This window comes from Dendrobates tinctorius, unplaced genomic scaffold (assembly GCF_039654945.1).
Source record: "Dendrobates tinctorius isolate UK_male_01 unplaced genomic scaffold, ASM3965494v1 ptg000028l, whole genome shotgun sequence".
NCBI lineage: Eukaryota > Metazoa > Chordata > Amphibia > Anura > Dendrobatidae > Dendrobates > Dendrobates tinctorius.
In genome coordinates, this window is record NW_027361696.1 from 67,906,005 (window position 1) to 67,923,824 (window position 17,820).

Consider the following 17,820-nt stretch of genomic DNA (forward strand, 5'->3'; position numbering starts at 1 on the left):
GGAGTTTGGATGTGATTTCCAGGGGAAAGCCGAGGTCTCACTTTACGGTTGTGATCGACTAATATCAGTCATGGTGAGGAGTAGAAAAACCTCCATGTCTGACGTGTGGCGATAAGATCTTATAGCTCGTGTCTTACCTCAGAACACAGAGAGACACAGCGCCCCCTAACAGAGATACACTGCCCCCATACCGCAGAAACACCGAGACCCCATAATAGAGACACAGCCCCCATACCGCAGAAACACCGAGACCCCATAATAGAGACGCAGCCCCCGTACCTCAGAAACACCGAGACCCCGTACCGCAGAAACACCGAGACCCCATAATAGAGACACTGCCCCCATACCGCAGAAACACCGAGACCCCATAATAGAGACACTGCCCCCATACCGCAGAAACACTGAGACCCCATAATAGAGACACTGCCCCCATACCGCAGAAACACCGAGTCCCCATAATAGAGACACAGCCCCCATACCGCAGAAACACTGAGACCCCATAATAGAGACACTGCCCCCATACCGCAGAAACACCGAGTCCCCATAATAGAGACACAGCTCCCATACCGCAGAAACACCGAGACCCCATAATAGAGACACTGCCCCCATACCGCAGAAACACCGAGTCCCCATAATAGAGACACAGCTCCCATACCGCAGAAACACCGAGACCCCATAATAGAGACACAGCTCCCATACCGCAGAAACACCGAGACCCCATAATAGAGACACTGCCCCCATACCGCAGAAACACCGAGTCCCCATAATAGAGACACTGCCCCCATACCGCAGAAACACTGAGACCCCATAATAGAGACACAGCTCCCATACCGCAGAAACACAGAGACCCCATAATAGAGACACTGCCCCCGTACCGCAGAAACACCGAGACCCCATAATAGAGACACAGCTCCCATACCGCAGAAACACCGAGACCCCATAATAGAGACACTGCCCCCATACCGCAGAAACACCGAGTCCCCATAATAGAGACACAGCTCCCATACCGCAGAAACACCGAGACCCCATAATAGAGACACAGCCCCCATACCGCAGAAACACCGAGTCCCCATAATAGAGACACAGCTCCCATACCGCAGAAACACCGAGACCCCATAATAGAGACACAGCCCCCGTACCTCAGAAACACCGAGACCCCATACCGCAGAAACACAGAGACCCCATAATAGAGACACAGCCCCCATACCGCAGAAACACCGAGACCCCATAATAGAGACACAGCCCCCATACCGCAGAAACACCGAGTCCCCATAATAGAGACACAGCTCCCATACCGCAGAAACACCGAGACCCCATAATAGAGACACAGCCCCCGTACCTCAGAAACACCGAGACCCCATACCGCAGAAACACCGAGACCCCATAATAGAGACACAGCCCCCATACCGCAGAAACACCGAGACCCCATAATAGAGACACAGCCCCCATACCGCAGAAACACCGAGTCCCCATAATAGAGACACAGCCCCCATACCGCAGAAACACTGAGACCCCATAATAGAGACACTGCCCCCATACCGCAGAAACACCGAGTCCCCATAATAGAGACACAGCTCCCATACCGCAGAAACACCGAGACCCCATAATAGAGACACTGCCCCCATACCGCAGAAACACCGAGTCCCCATAATAGAGACACAGCTCCCATACCGCAGAAACACTGAGACCCCATAATAGAGACACAGCTCCCATACCGCAGAAACACCGAGACCCCATAATAGAGACACTGCCCCCATACCGCAGAAACACCGAGTCCCCATAATAGAGACACTGCCCCCATACCGCAGAAACACTGAGACCCCATAATAGAGACACAGCTCCCATACCGCAGAAACACAGAGACCCCATAATAGAGACACTGCCCCCGTACCGCAGAAACACCGAGACCCCATAATAGAGACACAGCTCCCATACCGCAGAAACACCGAGACCCCATAATAGAGACACTGCCCCCATACCGCAGAAACACCGAGTCCCCATAATAGAGACACAGCTCCCATACCGCAGAAACACCGAGACCCCATAATAGAGACACTGCCCCCATACCGCAGAAACACCGAGTCCCCATAATAGAGACACAGCTCCCATACCGCAGAAACACTGAGACCCCATAATAGAGACACAGCTCCCATACCGCAGAAACACCGAGACCCCATAATAGAGACACTGCCCCCATACCGCAGAAACACCGAGTCCCCATAATAGAGACACTGCCCCCATACCGCAGAAACACTGAGACCCCATAATAGAGACACAGCTCCCATACCGCAGAAACACAGAGACCCCATAATAGAGACACTGCCCCCGTACCGCAGAAACACCGAGACCCCATAATAGAGACACAGCTCCCATACCGCAGAAACACCGAGACCCCATAATAGAGACACTGCCCCCATACCGCAGAAACACCGAGTCCCCATAATAGAGACACAGCTCCCATACCGCAGAAACACCGAGACCCCATAATAGAGACACAGCCCCCATACCGCAGAAACACCGAGTCCCCATAATAGAGACACAGCTCCCATACCGCAGAAACACCGAGACCCCATAATAGAGACACAGCCCCCGTACCTCAGAAACACCGAGACCCCATACCGCAGAAACACCGAGACCCCATAATAGAGACACAGCCCCCATACCGCAGAAACACCGAGACCCCATAATAGAGACACAGCCCCCATACCGCAGAAACACCGAGACCCCATAATAGAGACACAGCCACCATACCACAGAAACACCGAGACCCCATAATAGAGACACTGCTCCCGTACCGCAGAAACACCGAGACCCCATAATAGAGACACTGCCCCCATAATAGAGACACGGAGACCCCATAATAGAGACACTGCTCCCGTACCGCAGAAACACCGAGACCCCATAATAGAGACACTGCTCCCGTACCGCAGAAACACCGAGACCCCATAATAGAGACACTGCCCCCATACCGCAGATACACAGGGACCCCATAATAGAGACACTGCTCCCGTACCGCTGAAACACCGAGACCCCATAACACAGAGAGACATGGAGCCCCCATAATAGAGACACTGCCCCCATACCGCAAAAACACCGAGACCCCATAATAGAGACCCAGCCCCCATACTGCAGAAACACCGAGACCCCATAATAGAGACACTGCCCCATACCGCAGAAACACCGAGACCCCATAATAGAGACACTGCCCCCATACCGCAGAAACACCGAGACCCCATAACACAGAGAGACACGGAGCCCCCATAATAGAGACACAGCCCCCATACCACAGAAACACCGAGACCCCGTAACAGAGAGACACGGAGCCTCCATAATAGAGACACTGCCCCCATACCGCAGAAACACCATGACCCCATAATAGAGACACTGCTCCCGTACCGCAGAAGGTGAGGGAGCAGAGGTGATGAGGGTTATTGGACAGTGAGGTGATGAGAGTGTTGAAATAGACTTGTTTGGAGAGGTGAAGGGCAATGTTGTATGTTCTAAGCATAAACTTAAAATGGATGAAATCTTCGGGTAGGTTGGATTTTCTCCACAGACGTTCGGCGCACCTGGAGCACCGCTGCAGGAAACGTGTTTGCACCGTGTGCTAGGGTTGTCGCCGTCTGCGTTGTGGTGTTCTATTTATAGGGGGTGCAAATTCATCCAGGGCACTTTGAAGTGTTTCATTGTAATGCTTCAATGCAGAAATACCCCGAAACAGCTGTCTGTGGATGGATACCATGTTTTGGCATAGGTGGTTTCCTTCATTGGAGACTGCCCTTCCCGTGGTTGTTCCTTCCCGGTGAAAGACCTGGCTGGTCATTGCTTGCGTTGAGAAACGTGATGGTGTCTCCGTGGCTTCTGTTTTGCATGCTTCTGCATATTTCCCATAAGGGATGGGGGCATTGCTCTAGAATCACTGCGTTGAGAAACACGTGATGGTGTCTCCGCAGTGTTGGATGTTGATCTCCATGAGGTCAATCAGCCTCATTTTTCAATGCAGAATCAGGACATGAGAGGGAGGAGATAGGGGCCAATGAAGACTGCAAGTTCTTCATAAGTTTCTGGGTGTTAATGGCCTGTATGTTTCTATAAGTCTGGACAGTGGGGGTGACCTGAGCAGCCTGGCAGTTCTTGATAGAGAATGAAAGAAGATTGTGGTCAGAGAGCGGGAGAGGGGAGTTTGCAAAATCATCCACTGCACAAAGCCGAGAGAAGACCAAGTCGAGGGAGTTTCCGTCTTCATGCGTTGGAGAATTAGTAAGCTGCGAAAGGCCAAATGAGGAGGTTAGAGATAAAAGGTGAGTAGCAGATGGTGAGAAGGGAAGAGCAATGGGGATGTTGAAATCTCCCATGATGAGGGTAGGGATGTCACAGGAGAGAAAATGTGGAAGCCAAGTGGCAAAATGATCCAGGAACTGAGGAGAGGGGCTGGGAGGACGATATACCACCGCCACTCGCATGGAGAAGGGAGTGTAGAGTCTGACGGCATGGACCTCAAAAGAAGGGAAGACTAGTGAGGGTAGTTGAGGGATAACCTGAAATGTACATTTTGGTGATATTTTAAAAGGGAGTGCTACTAGGTACTAACTATGCAGGGTGCCCAAACTTTTGCATTGGCCTATTTTCCTTATTGTAATTTAAAAATGTAAAAAAATGACAATATATAATTTTTTTGGCCTAAAATACAGAGAAAATGTGTCATCTTTTAACTTTAGCCCTTTTAGAGATCATTCCATCTTCAACTTGCTTAACTGGTCACAATAACAGTAATTTTGACCAGGGGTGCCCAAACTTTTAAATGCCACTGTAGATCCTCAGAAAGAAAGAAACAGAGTAAAGGGGGCTTTACACATAGCGATATTGCTAGCAATGTCGCTAAAGCGTCACCGATTTTGTGACGCAGCAGCGATATTGCTAGCGATATCGCTGTGTGATACTTACCTCCGACCAGTTCCCCCGCTGGTTATTGCTGATCGCGCGAGAACGTCCTGGGCCGTTTCTCGTCAGCCGCTTCCTGCTGGCACCGACGAGCGACGCGTGGACGCGGGCGAGAGGACGTCTTCATTGCCGCGTCTGACAGGTAAGTGACGACCGCCGACTGCTGCCTGTCTGGCAGCTCGCTAGCGACCATTTAGCGATGCACCAGCGATCCAGACCGGGTTGTATCGTTGTCGGGATCGCTGGTGCATCGTTAAATGTGACGGTACCCTTAAGCCCCCTTTACATTTAGCGATGCACCAGCGATCCCGACCACGATATGACCCGGTCAGGATCGCTGGTGCATCGCTAAATGGTCGCTAGTGAGCTGCCAAACAGGCAGACTCACCTGCGATGTAGCGACGCAGCAGCGGTCGTTACTTACCTTTCAGACGCGGCGATGAAGGCGTCCTCCCGCCCGCGTACATGCGTCGCTCGTCGGCGCCAGCTGGAAGCCGCCGACGAGAAATGGACCTGGACGATCTTGCGTGATCAGCGGGAGAGGCGGTCGGAGGTAAGTATCACACATAGCGATATCGCTAGCAATATCGCTATAACGTCACAAAATCGGTGACGCTTTAGCGACATTGCTAGCAATATCGCTATGTGTAAAGCCCCCTTTACTCTGTTTCTTTCTTTCTGAGGATCTATTTTGGTGTTTTTAGATTATTGTATGGTGAATGCATCATCTGAGTCTGAAAGCTGCTTCTTTCTCTCTTTTCAACCATTGTTGCAGAGTGTTTGCATCACTTGGAGGTAATTGCATTGCAATGAAATGAATTGCACTGTCTACCCTCTTGTGTATTTAGATAACAAACCCCCCACAGATAGGAATCCCTAGATGATTAGTGTTAGGCTGTGTGCACACGATGCAGATATGCAGCGTTTCCGCAGCGGATTTTACCGCGCAGAAACGTTGCATATCCGCATTGTGATGTACAGTACCTTTAAAATGAATGGAAAAAAAAAACGCTGTGCAGACGCTGCAGATTTTTCCGCGCGGTTTTCCTGCGGTACAAAATCCGCAGCATGTTACTTCTTTTGTGCGGTTTTCTATCTCCCCTGTCTCCAAATCCGCAGGGGGAAAACCGCAATGGAAAACCGCACAAAAACCGCATGAAAACCGCGTGAAAAATGGAAGAAATCCGCAGGAAAAATGCAGGTCATTTGACCTGCGGTTTTCTTCCATTCTGCACGGAAAAATCCACAGGGCTCAAAACTCCGTCTGCACTCAGCCTTAGGGTATGTTCCCATGTAGTTTTTAGTCTCTGCGGATTTTGTAGAGAAAACCGCAGGAAATCCGCAGGACAAAGTGCTGCGGTTTTTCTGCGGATTATCTGCGTTTTTTCTGCGGTTTTGCCCTGCGGTTTTACACCTCATAATGGATGAGGTGTAAAACCGCAGCGTTTCTGCACCAAACAATTGACATGCTGCGGATTGTAAACCGCAGCAAAACCGCGGGGAAAAAAACGCAGCATGTGCACAGCTTTTTTTTATTTCCATAGGAAATAAAGGTACTGTACAACGCAGCAAAATCTGCTGCGTTTCTGCAGAGCCAAAAACGCTGCGGAAACGCAGCAGAATCCGCAGCGTGTGCACATACCCTAATGCAATTACTCAGTAATCTATGAATAATAGATTAGATACTCAGGAAAACAATTTGTGTACACTGAGGAGCAAAAGATCACCATCTTTTTATAGACCATCATCTTGGTTATTTTGTACGTAAATTTGACTTGCCACTATTTAGCTTATGATTAGTTATGCAGATTCTTGTCATGTCACTGTATTGTTATTGTTTTGCTCTTAAAAATCAAAATTTATCTTTTTATTATTTTGTTAGTATTTTGTAAATCCACCTTTTGGCTTTCGACACTTCCCGAATCCTTCTGGACATGTTATCGATCAGATTCAAGCATGTCGTGAGCGAAATCTGATCCCAGGTCTCTTTTACACATTCCCAATGTTGGTGCATACTGGTCGCCTCACTTGGGTTGTGTACAGCTTCTTCTTCAACTCTGCCCACAAGTGTTCGATTGGGTTGAGGTCTGGGGACTGTGGGGGACAATCCAGCACCTCTACTTCATTGTCATTGAACAATTTCTTTGCTAATCTTGATCAATGCTTCAGATCGTTGTCCTGCTTGGAACACTGTTTCATCATTTTCACACCCATAGTGTTCGAGAGAACGAAGTAACATAACAACATAGTTATTAAGGTCGAAGGAAGACTTTATGACCATCTAGTTCAACCCATATCCTATCCTAACCTTCCCTAACATGTTGATCCAGAGGAAGGCAAAAAAAAACCCATGTGGCAAATAGTAAGCTTCACATTAGGGGAAAAAAATTCCTTCCCGACTCCACATACGGCAAACAGACTAGCTCCCTGGATCAACACAATATTAAAGAAACTAATGTATATAACCTGTAATATTATACTTTTCAAGAAAGGCATCCAGTTCCTTCTTAAATTTTAGTAGGGAATCACTCATTACAACATCATACAGCAGAGAGTTCCATAGTCTCACTGCTCTTACAGTAAAGAATCAGCGTCTGTGAGTATGCTTAAACCTTCTTTCCTCCAGACATAGAGGATGCCCCCTTGTCCCCGTCACAGGTCTAAGAGTAAAAAGATCATTAGAAAGGTCTTTGTTCTGTCCCCGCATATATTTATGCATTGTAATAAGATCACCCCTAAGCCTTCGATTTTCCAAACTAAATAACCCCAAGTGTAATAAACTCTCTTGGTATTGCAGACCCCCCAGTTCCCTAATAACCTTGGTAGCTCTTCTCTGCACCCGCTCCAGTTCAGCTATGTCTTTCTTATACACTGGAGACCAGAATTGTACACAGTATTCTAAGTGTGGTCGCACTGGTGACTTGTATAGAAGGTAAAATTATGTTCTCCTCATGAGCATCTATGCCTCTTTTACTGTATCCCATTATTTTATTTGCCTTTGCAGAGCTACCTGACACTGGCCATTAAATGTGAGTTTGTCGTCCACCCATACACCCAGTGTTTTACAATTAAGCACATAATTATACATCTTGTTTGTTCTACCCAAGTGCATGACCTTACATTTATCCCCATTAAAGCTCATTTGCCATTTATCAGCCCAAGCTTCTAGTTTACATAAATCCTCCTGTAATATAAAATTGTCCTCCTCTGTATTGATTACCCTGCAGAGTTTAGTGTCATCTGCAAATATTTAAATTCTACTCTCTATGCCCCCTACAAGGTCATTAATAAATATGTTAAAAAGAAGCGGGCCCAATACTGACCCCTGTGGTACCCCACTGCTAACCATGACCCAGTCCGAGTGTGCTCCATTAATAACCACCCCTTGTTTCCTATCCCTGAGCCAGCTCTTAGCCCACTTACACATATTTTCCCCTATCTCCTTTGTTCTCAATTTATGTATCAACCTTTTGTGTGACACCGTATCAAAAGCTTTTTAAAAGTCCATGTACACCACGTCCACTGCATTCCCTTGGTCCACTCCGGAACTTACCTCTTCATAAAAGCGTATCACATTAGTCTGACAGGAACGGTCCCTCGTAAACCCATGTTGATATTGGGTCATGAGGTTATTCTTCTTCAGATACTCCAGTATAGCATCTCTTAGAAAACCCTCCAGGATTTTACCCACAGTAGAGGTTAAGCTCACAGGCCTATAATTTCCAAGTTCAGTTTTTGTCCCCTTTTTGAATATTGGCACCACATTTGCTATACACCAGTCCTGTGGTACAGACCCTGTTATTATGGAATCTTTAAAGATAAAAATAATGGTCTATCTATGTCTGTACTTAATGTCCTGCAGTACTCGGGGGGTGTATCCCATCCGGGCCCGGGGATTTGTCAATTTTAGTGATTTTTAGACGCCGCCATACTTCCTGCTGGGTTAAGCAAGTGACATTTAATGGAGAATTTTTGTTATCCATGATCATGTTATCCGTCATGGGATTTTCTTGTGTAAATACTGTTCAAAAAAAGTCATTTAGCATATTGGCTTTTTCTTCATCCACCATTTCACCCAGACTTTTTAAGGGGACCAACACTATCATTTTTTAGTTTCTTATTATTTATGTAGTTAAAGAATATTTTGGGATTATTTTTACTCTCTCTGGCAATGAGTCTCTCTGTCTCAATCTTTCCTGCCTTGATTTGCTTTTTGCAGAATTTATTTAATCTTCTGTATTTATTTAATGCCTCATCACTACCTACTTGTTTTAATTCTCTAAATGCTTTATTTTTGTCACTTATTGCGCCCCTTACAGCTCTATTTAGCCATAGTGGTTTCCTCCTATTTCTAGCATGTTTATTCCCATACGGTATATATTGTGCACAGGTCCTATTCAGGATGCTAATAAATGTCTCCCATTTTCTTTGTGTATTTTTATGTCTAAAGATATCGCCCCAGTTAATTACACCAAGATCAACTCTCATCCGTTGGAAATTTGCTTTCCTGGAGTTTATTGTCCTTGTAACCCCTCTACTACACATCTTATTAAAGGATACATGAAAACTTATTAATTTGTGATCACTATTACCCAAGTGACCCCCAACCCTTACATTTGATATGCGGTCTGGCCTGTTGGTTAATATTAGGTCTAGCAGTGCCCCCCCTCTTGTTGGTTCCTGAACCAGTTGTGAAAGGTAATTGTCTCTCATAGTTGTCAAAAACCTATTACCTTTGCTGGAACTGCAGGTTTCGGTTCCCCAACGTATTTCAGGGTAGTTGAAGTCCCCCATAATAATGACTTCTCCTTGAGTCACTGCTTCATCTATTTTCTTTATGAGGATATTCTCCGTTGCTTCCATTATTTTTGGAGACTTGTAACAAACCCCTATCAGTAATTTATTATTTTTTCCCCTCCCCTTATCTCCACCCACAGGGACTCTACATTTTCATTAGATTCACATATGTTATCACGCAGGATGGGTTTTAAGGATGATTTTACATATAAGCACACACCTCCCCCTCGCTTATTTGTATGGTCATTTCTGAACTATAGCCCTTTAAATTAACCGCCCAGTCATTGCTCTCGTCCAGCCATGTCTCGGATATCCCCACCATGTCATAATTATGTTCCAACAAAATTAATTCTAATTCCTCCATTTTGTTGGTGAGACTTCTGGCATTAGTATGCATGCACTTTATGTAACTCTCTGTACCTCTATTCTTTCTTAAATTATTAACTGTTCTAACCCCACCCCCCATGCCACCCCCACCCCCAATTTCATTATTTCTGCCCAGGTCTCTATCTGCAGTGTCTTCCCCTCCTATAAAATGAATACCATCCCCCCAGTTCCTAGTTTAAACACTCCTCCAACCTTCTAGCCATTTTCTCCCCCAGCACAGCTGCACCCTCCCCATTGAGGTGCAGCCCGTCCCTAGCGTAGAACCTGTAGCCAACTGAGAAGTCGACCCAGTTCTCCAGGAACCCAAACCCCTCCTTCCTACACCAATTCTTGAGCCACTTATTAACCTCCCTAATCTCCCATTGCCTCTCTGGCGTGGCACGTGCTACAGGAAGTATTTCCGAAAATACCACCTTGGAGGTCCTTGCTTTAAGCTTGCAGCCTAAATCCCTGAAATCATCTTTAAGGACCTTCCCCCTACCTCTAAGTTTGTCATTTGTGCCAATGTGCACCAAGACCGCTGGGTCCTCACCAGCCTCTCCCAGTAATCTGTCAACACAATCAGCGATGTGTCGGACTCGAGCGCCAGGTAGACAGCACACCGTTTGACGATCCCTGTCTTTGTGACAGATTGCCCTATCTGTTCCCCTAATAATTGAGTCCCCCACTACCAGCACCTGTCTGGCCTGCCCTGCTCTCCTATTTCTCCCCATACTGGAGCAGACACTCCTTCGGCTTTCAGAGGACATGCCTTGCTGCAGCAGTGCTACCCCTGCACTGACACTCCCCTCATCTGCCAACTTAGCAAACTTATTGGGTTGTGCCAGATCAGGACTAGCCTCCCTAGTGCTCTTCCCTCTACCCCGCCTTCTAACTGTCACCCAGCTAGCTGCTTCACGGTACTGCAGCTCCAACCTAGCATTCCCCGCCTCATCTATCCCATTGAGCGTCTGCTAAGTGAGCAGAAGACTCCTTTCAATATTGTCTATGGATCTCCGTGTTGTCAGCTGCACATTTAGATCCGGTATCTGGGCTTCCAAATGCACAACGTGCTCACATCTCGCACAGCAGTATGCACCCTCGACTGGCTGGTCAAGGAGAAGTAACTCGTCTTCTAGGATATTCACATATAGATCAGCATTGAGACCATCATCGATCTGGGTCAAATATCCAATGCCTTCGGCTGTGAAACAACCCCACATCATCAGGCTTCCTCCACCGAACTTGACAGTTCTCTTCCAGACCCATTTGCACCTATCAGTGCCTAGTCTATTGACTTTCGTCTCATTGCTCCAAATCTCCTGTTTCCAATCTTCTATTGTCCATTTTTTATACTTTTTTACAAACTAGAGCCGACGCTTCTTATGATGATAATGAAGTTGAGGTTTTGTCACCTATTTTCTGGCCACCACCAGACTTGTGTAACGTGTCGCACGGTGCTTGCTTGCATGGATGTCTGCGATCTCACTATTACAAAGCATTTGAGCCTCCTCCACTGCAGTCTTTGTGACGTCAGAACTGATAGTCCTTGGGATGAGCCTACTTGCTGACTTTGATATTTTGCCCGGACGTCCACCTCTTGGCTTTTGAACAGATGGATGGACTTAATTTCGTATTCTTCCAATTATCATGGGACTCACATGATGCAGTTTGTCAATTTTCTTGGCCAGATAACAGGAGGATTCCCCGGTGGACCAGGCACTGACACCTGCTGGCACACTGGCCAGCAGCTGCCTAGGGCACCCACTGCTCCAGGGGCCCCCAGCCAGTGGAGAGAAGTGAATATTAATTTCACTTTAATAGCGGGCAGTGTTTTCCGCAGTCTGCACAGTAAACAAAAGTCACGTGTGCCAGCAATGCGCATACTGACCGCTCTCCCCTGTTGTCTTACTGGGCGGAGCAGTGACAAAAATGTCTTTTTATATCACCACTCTTGGTAAGGCCAACACTGATTGTCCGCAGCGCAGCCAAGCAGTGTTAGCTTTGTTTGTGTCCTCTTCTCCCCGGCTGTACAGCACCACTCAGGTAGTGAGCTGTGCTGTCATCCATTACGCACGCTCCCCTCACCCACAGTGTAAGCAGCAGAGGGAGATGTCTCCTTGCTACTGCTGCAATGGTTGAAGAAGGGCCCCCTTGCCAGCATAATAGTAAGTGTAAATGGGTGGCCTTCAGTCTGAGGTGATGGAGGGAAAGGGGCTAAGTTACTTAGGGATGAATGAGGGCCCCATTGCCTCATCTCTCCTTTCACTCCTGACTGACTGCACCCCCTCCCTCTATATCACCCATGACTTCACCCCCTCCTCCGTATCACCCCTGACTGAGCCGCCTCCCCCTGTATCACCCCTGGCAGTGCCACCTCCCTCTATGTCACCCCTGATTGAGCCTTCACCCACTATATGACCCCTGACTGAGCTCTCTTCCACTATATGAACCTGACTGAGTCCCTTCCCTTGTATCACCCCTGACTGCACTCCCCCCGTATCATCCCGGACTCAGCCCCCTCCCCCTATATTACCTCTGACTGTGCCACCTCCCTCTACATCAGCCCTGACTGAGCCCTCTCCCACTATATCACTATATCACTCCTGACTGAGCCCCCTCGCTTGTAGCACCCCTGACTGCCCCCTCCCCCGTATCACCCTAGCTGAACCCTCTCGACCCAAAATCACCCTGACTGAGCCTCTCTACCCCTGTATTAGCCCTGACTGCACCACCTCCCTCTGTATCACCCTGACTGAGCCCCTCTCTCCCTGTATCACCCCTGACTGAGCCCCTCTCCCCATGTATCACCCCTGACTGCGCCACCTTCCCCTGTATCATGCCTGACTGAGCACCTCCCCCTCTGTCTTACCCCTGACTGCACCTCCTAGCTTTGTATCACCCCTGACTGAGCCTCTCTCTCCCTGTATTAACCCTGACTGACTGTGTACCCTTCCCCTGTATCACCCCTGACTGAGCCCCTCTCCCTGTATTACCCCTGCCTGTGTCCCCTCACTCCTGTCTGAGCCCCCTTCCCCTGTATCACCCCTGACTGAGCCCCTCTACCCCTCTATTATCCCTGACTGAGCCCCCTCCCCCTGTATCACCCTTGGCTGTGCCACCTCCCTCTGTATCACCTTGACTGAGCCCCTCTTCCCCTCTATTACCCCTGACTGAATGTGTCCCTCTCCCCCTGTATCATCCTGACTGAGCCCCTCTCCCCCTGTATTACCCCTGACTGACTGAGCCCCTCTCCCCCTGTATCATCCCTGACTGAGTCCTCCCCCTGTGTCACCCCTGACTGCGGCACCTCCCTCTGTATCATCCTGACTAAGCCCCTCTCCCCCTGTATTACCCCTGACTAACTGTGTCCCCTCCCCATATCACCCCTGGCTGTGCCCCCCCCCGTTTCATCTCTTACTGATCCCTCTCCCCCTGTATCATCCCTGACTGAGTCCTTCTCCTCCTGTATCACCCCTGACTGTGCCACCTCCCTCTGTATCACCCTGACTGAGCCCCTCTCTCCCTGTATTACCCCTGACTGATTGTGTACCCTCCCCCTGTATCACCCCTGACTGAGCCCCTCTCTCCCTGTATTACCCCTATGTCCCCTACCCTGGAATCACCCCTGACTGAGCCCCTGTCATTAACTCATTTTCTGCTCCACCAGTTGAGAGTTCCCCTTCCGTTCTCCCTCTGGTGGTGACAGGAGGTAGTGCGGTTGGTTTAAGTGGTAGTGATCTGCCACCTGGTGAGGAAGATAACGATTGGATCTCTGGAGTATCAGACTGGATATAAGACAGCCCACGCCCTATCCGGGTGCTGGTGATTCAGTCTGCTTCTCAGGTCCTGGACTTCAGCTCTCTTCCAGTCTTCTCAAGTTAAGTTTGTTTTTTGCTAATGCTCACACTTGCGCTTGTTGGTCAATTCAGTTTTTTGTGTAATCAGCCTGCCCCTGCTGGGGCTTTGCTGAAATTCCATTTGACAATCTGCGTTTTGTCCCTTATTAGATTGGCCTCTTTTTTGCTCTGTCTCAGAATATTTCAGAGTGCTGATATAGGTTTAGAAGTCTAGTGACTTCAGGGTTAATTTTGCTATCAGAAGTGTTGGACAATATTTTTGTAGTTTTTTTTTGGCAGATTGCAGACAGTGTCTTTCCTTTTCTGTCCTTTTTAGTTAGCCGGGCCCCATCGTTTGCTCAGCCTATTTTCCTGCCTTTGTTTGTATTTTCATCTTGTTTCACCATCAATACATGTGGGGGCTGTCTTTCCTTTGGGGTCTGCTCTGGGGCAGTTAGTTTTCCTCTTTTCCGGCTTTAGGCTTATGTAGTTCTCCGGTTGTGACGAGGCGTCTGGCCCCATTGGGTCGCTGTGGAGGGCCAATCTCTATATCTCAGGTCCCAATGCCCTCACCGACTCAGGAGTCACACTGCCAGGTGCGCGATTTCCTCAGGGTCACTCGGATATTTTCCATGAGTCCATAACTCGAAAGATGTGCTCATAATCCATGATCCTAGGATGGAGTCGGGACGGCTGGGAGAGACAATGGATGGGTATTTCTGTGTCTAGCTGACAGGTATATTCTAATTGAAGCCCCCAGGCCCCTTAATGCCCCATGCTGGCGTGGCTCCTGGTCAAGCTTTGAAGTTCTGTTTTGGGCCTTACCTCATTATCATACTAAAAGGCCTTGCTATTCAACATTGGAGCACTAAATCCTGCTTTGTTCATCACACCTCCCTGCTTTAGAGGGCGCTAGGGGGTATCACATTCCTGTGTTCTCCTATGCGCCCTTCCGCACCCTCTCCTTGCCGTGACAACCCATCAGCGTTACCATGGTCCCTGCCTCTTTTGTGGCGAATGGTGAAGTGATACTGCTGGAGAGCGAGGCTCCAGTGTAGCACATTCATCCCAGAGACCGTGTGTAACCAGCTGAGGGGGTTGTGGTCTGTTTCCACAGTGAATTGGCATCCGTACAAGTATGGCTGCAGACGCTGCAGGGCCCACACAATTGCCAGACATTCCTTCTTCATCGTGTAATAGGCCACTTCCCTCGGCAGGAGCTTCCGGCTCAGGTACAGAACGGGGTGTTCATGGTCCGTAGTGTCGACCTGGCTGAGCACAGCACCGAGGCCGAAGTCGCTGGCGTCGGTCTGCACTACGAACAGCCGCGTGAAGTCGTCCGCCTGTAGTACAGGAGAGCTAGAAAGGGCGGTCTTGAGTGCCTGGAAAGCTGTCTCGCAGGCGACTGTCCAGTCGACTGCGACGGGCAGCTTCTTGGTGAGGTCCGTCAGGGGCTTGGCCAGGGCACTATAGTGTGGAACAAACCTATAGTACCCGGCAGTCCCCAAGAAGGACATCACCTGCTTCTTGGTCCTGGGGGTGGGCCAGGATGTGATGGCATCCAACTTCCCGGGCTCTGGCTTCAGAGCTACCCCACCTACCCGGTGTCCCAGGTAGTGGACCTCACTCATACCCAGCTGGCATTTTAACGGCTTAATGGTCAAGCCTGCTCGCTGGATCCGCCCGAGCACCTGCGCCAGGTGCTCTAGGTGATCCAGGTGGGACTGAAGATGGCGGTCATCTAGGTATGCGGTCACATACCCTTCCAATCCCTCGAGCAGCGTGTTGACCATCCTCTGAAAAGTGGCAGGAGCATTCTTCATGCCGAATGGCATCACCGTGGACTCGTACAGTCCAAATGGGGTGATAAAGGCAGAGCGTTCCCGTGCCCCAAGGGCAGGGGAATCTGCCAATACCCTCTGCTCAGATCCATGATGGTCAGGTACTTGACCCCGGCGAGCTGATCGAGCAGGTCATCGATGCGCGGCATTGGGTACCGCGTAGTTCGGTCCTTTTTAGGGACGAGGACTACAGGCGAAGCCCACGCGCTCTTGGACACTTGGATCACCTCCAGCTTCAGCATCTCGTCTATCTCTTGGCGCATGTGCTGCTGCACCTCAAGAGAGACCCGATATGCTGAACGCCGGATCGGGGGGTGATTGCCGCTGTCCACGTCATGGACGGCTGTCTCAGTCCTTCCGGGCAGGCTGCTGAACAGCTCCCGAAAGGGGTGTAGGGTGACCCCCAGCTGGGAACATTGGTCCTCCGAGAGCTGGTGGCCAACCCCCACATCCTCGATGGACCCACCCGCCTTGGCTTGGGTGAGCAGAACCAGGAGGGTTTCTACCTCTCCTTCCTCGGGAAGGTTGCACACTGGGTGGGCACAAGCCCCCCGCTCATGATGGGCCTTCATCATGTTCACGTGGAAGGCCTTCCTCCTTCCACGGGCGTGGTCCAGGGTGACCAGATAGGTGACAGCGTTGAGCCGCTGGTGCACGAGGTATGGACCCTCCCAGGCCGCCTGAAGCTTGTTTTGAGGAATGGGGACCAGTACCCACACCTTTTGACCCACCTCATAGGTCCACTCACAAGCATTCTGGTCGTACCACCACTTCTGGTCAGCCTGGGCTTGGGCCATATTGTCATGCACCAGTCGTGTCAAGGCCATCATTCTGTCACGGAAGCGCACGACATACTCAATGACCGACACTCCAGGGGTGGCCAAATCCCCTTCCCATGCTTCCTTCACCAGAGCAAGGGGCCCCCGTACACGTCGCCCGTACAAGAGCTCAAAGGGGGAGAACCCCGTTGAGGCCTGTGGGACCTCCCGGTAGGCAAACAGCAGGTGTGGGAGATACCGCTCCCAGTCTCTCCCGTGGGAGTCGACCAACATCTTCAGCATCTGCTTTAAGGTGCCATTGAACCGCTCACACAGGCCATTGGTCTGTGCGTGGTACGGGCTGGCTACCAAATGTTGCACCTGTATCTGCTTACAGAGAGACTCCATCAGCTGCGACATGAACTGGGTCCCTCGGTCGGTGAGCATTTCCTGGGGGAACCCCACTCTGGAGAAAATCTCCAGTAAGGCAGTGGCCACTTTGTCGGCCCGAATGGACGACAAAGCTACTGCCTCTGGGTACCGGGTGACATAGTCCACTACCGTTAGTATGAAGCATTTCCCGGAGCGACTGGGAGTGGACAGAGGTCCAATGAGATCCACAGCCACCCTCGAGAAAGGCTCTTTGATGCTGGGCAGAGTTACCAGTGGGGCTTTGAGGCACCGCCCCGCCTTCCCCACCCTCTGACAGGTGTCACACGAACGGCAGTAGGCAATCACCTCAGTCCTCATTCCCAGCCAGTAGAAATGCTGAGCTAGCCTGGCCCTGGTTTTAGTGATCCCTAGGTGTCCGGCCATGGGAATCTCGTGTTCGATCTGCAATAATTCTGCTCTGAACAGATAGGGTACCACTAACTGTCGGTCCCTGGGCCACGCCTCAGGTGAACCCTGCTGGATCGTTACTCGGTACAGCCGTCCCTAGTCCCAGACCACTCGCTCGCGGTCGGACTCCAGGGGAGGCTGTGCCGCCTGCTCCTTGAGAGCTTTCAGGCTAGCGTCAGCTTCCAACGCTGCCTGAAATCCCTGACTCGATGTGGCAAGAATTGATGAAACTGCCACATCCTCTGTCAGCTCCCCGGGATCTATCTTGACTCGGCAGCCACTTGGTCGGAGGGGGGAACCGTCGGACCTCTGCGAGACCCCTTGGGCTCCGGCGCTCCCACTCCTGGTAACCGGCCACGACCGCTGAGACCACAGGTAGCGCCTGCTTCCCCTCGGGCTCTGACCAAGTCGCCGGGTCAGGCAGACTTCCCTGGCCTC

The 17,820-nt window shown here is 50.0% G+C and overlaps 1 protein-coding gene across 1 annotated transcript in view; it reads left to right on the forward strand.

Moving 5' to 3' along the window:
• Nucleotides 1–17,820, forward strand: part of LOC141085503 (ferritin, lower subunit-like) — a 97,488-nt gene that overhangs the window by 17,833 nt on the left and 61,835 nt on the right. The gene's annotated exons all lie outside the window — the stretch shown is intronic.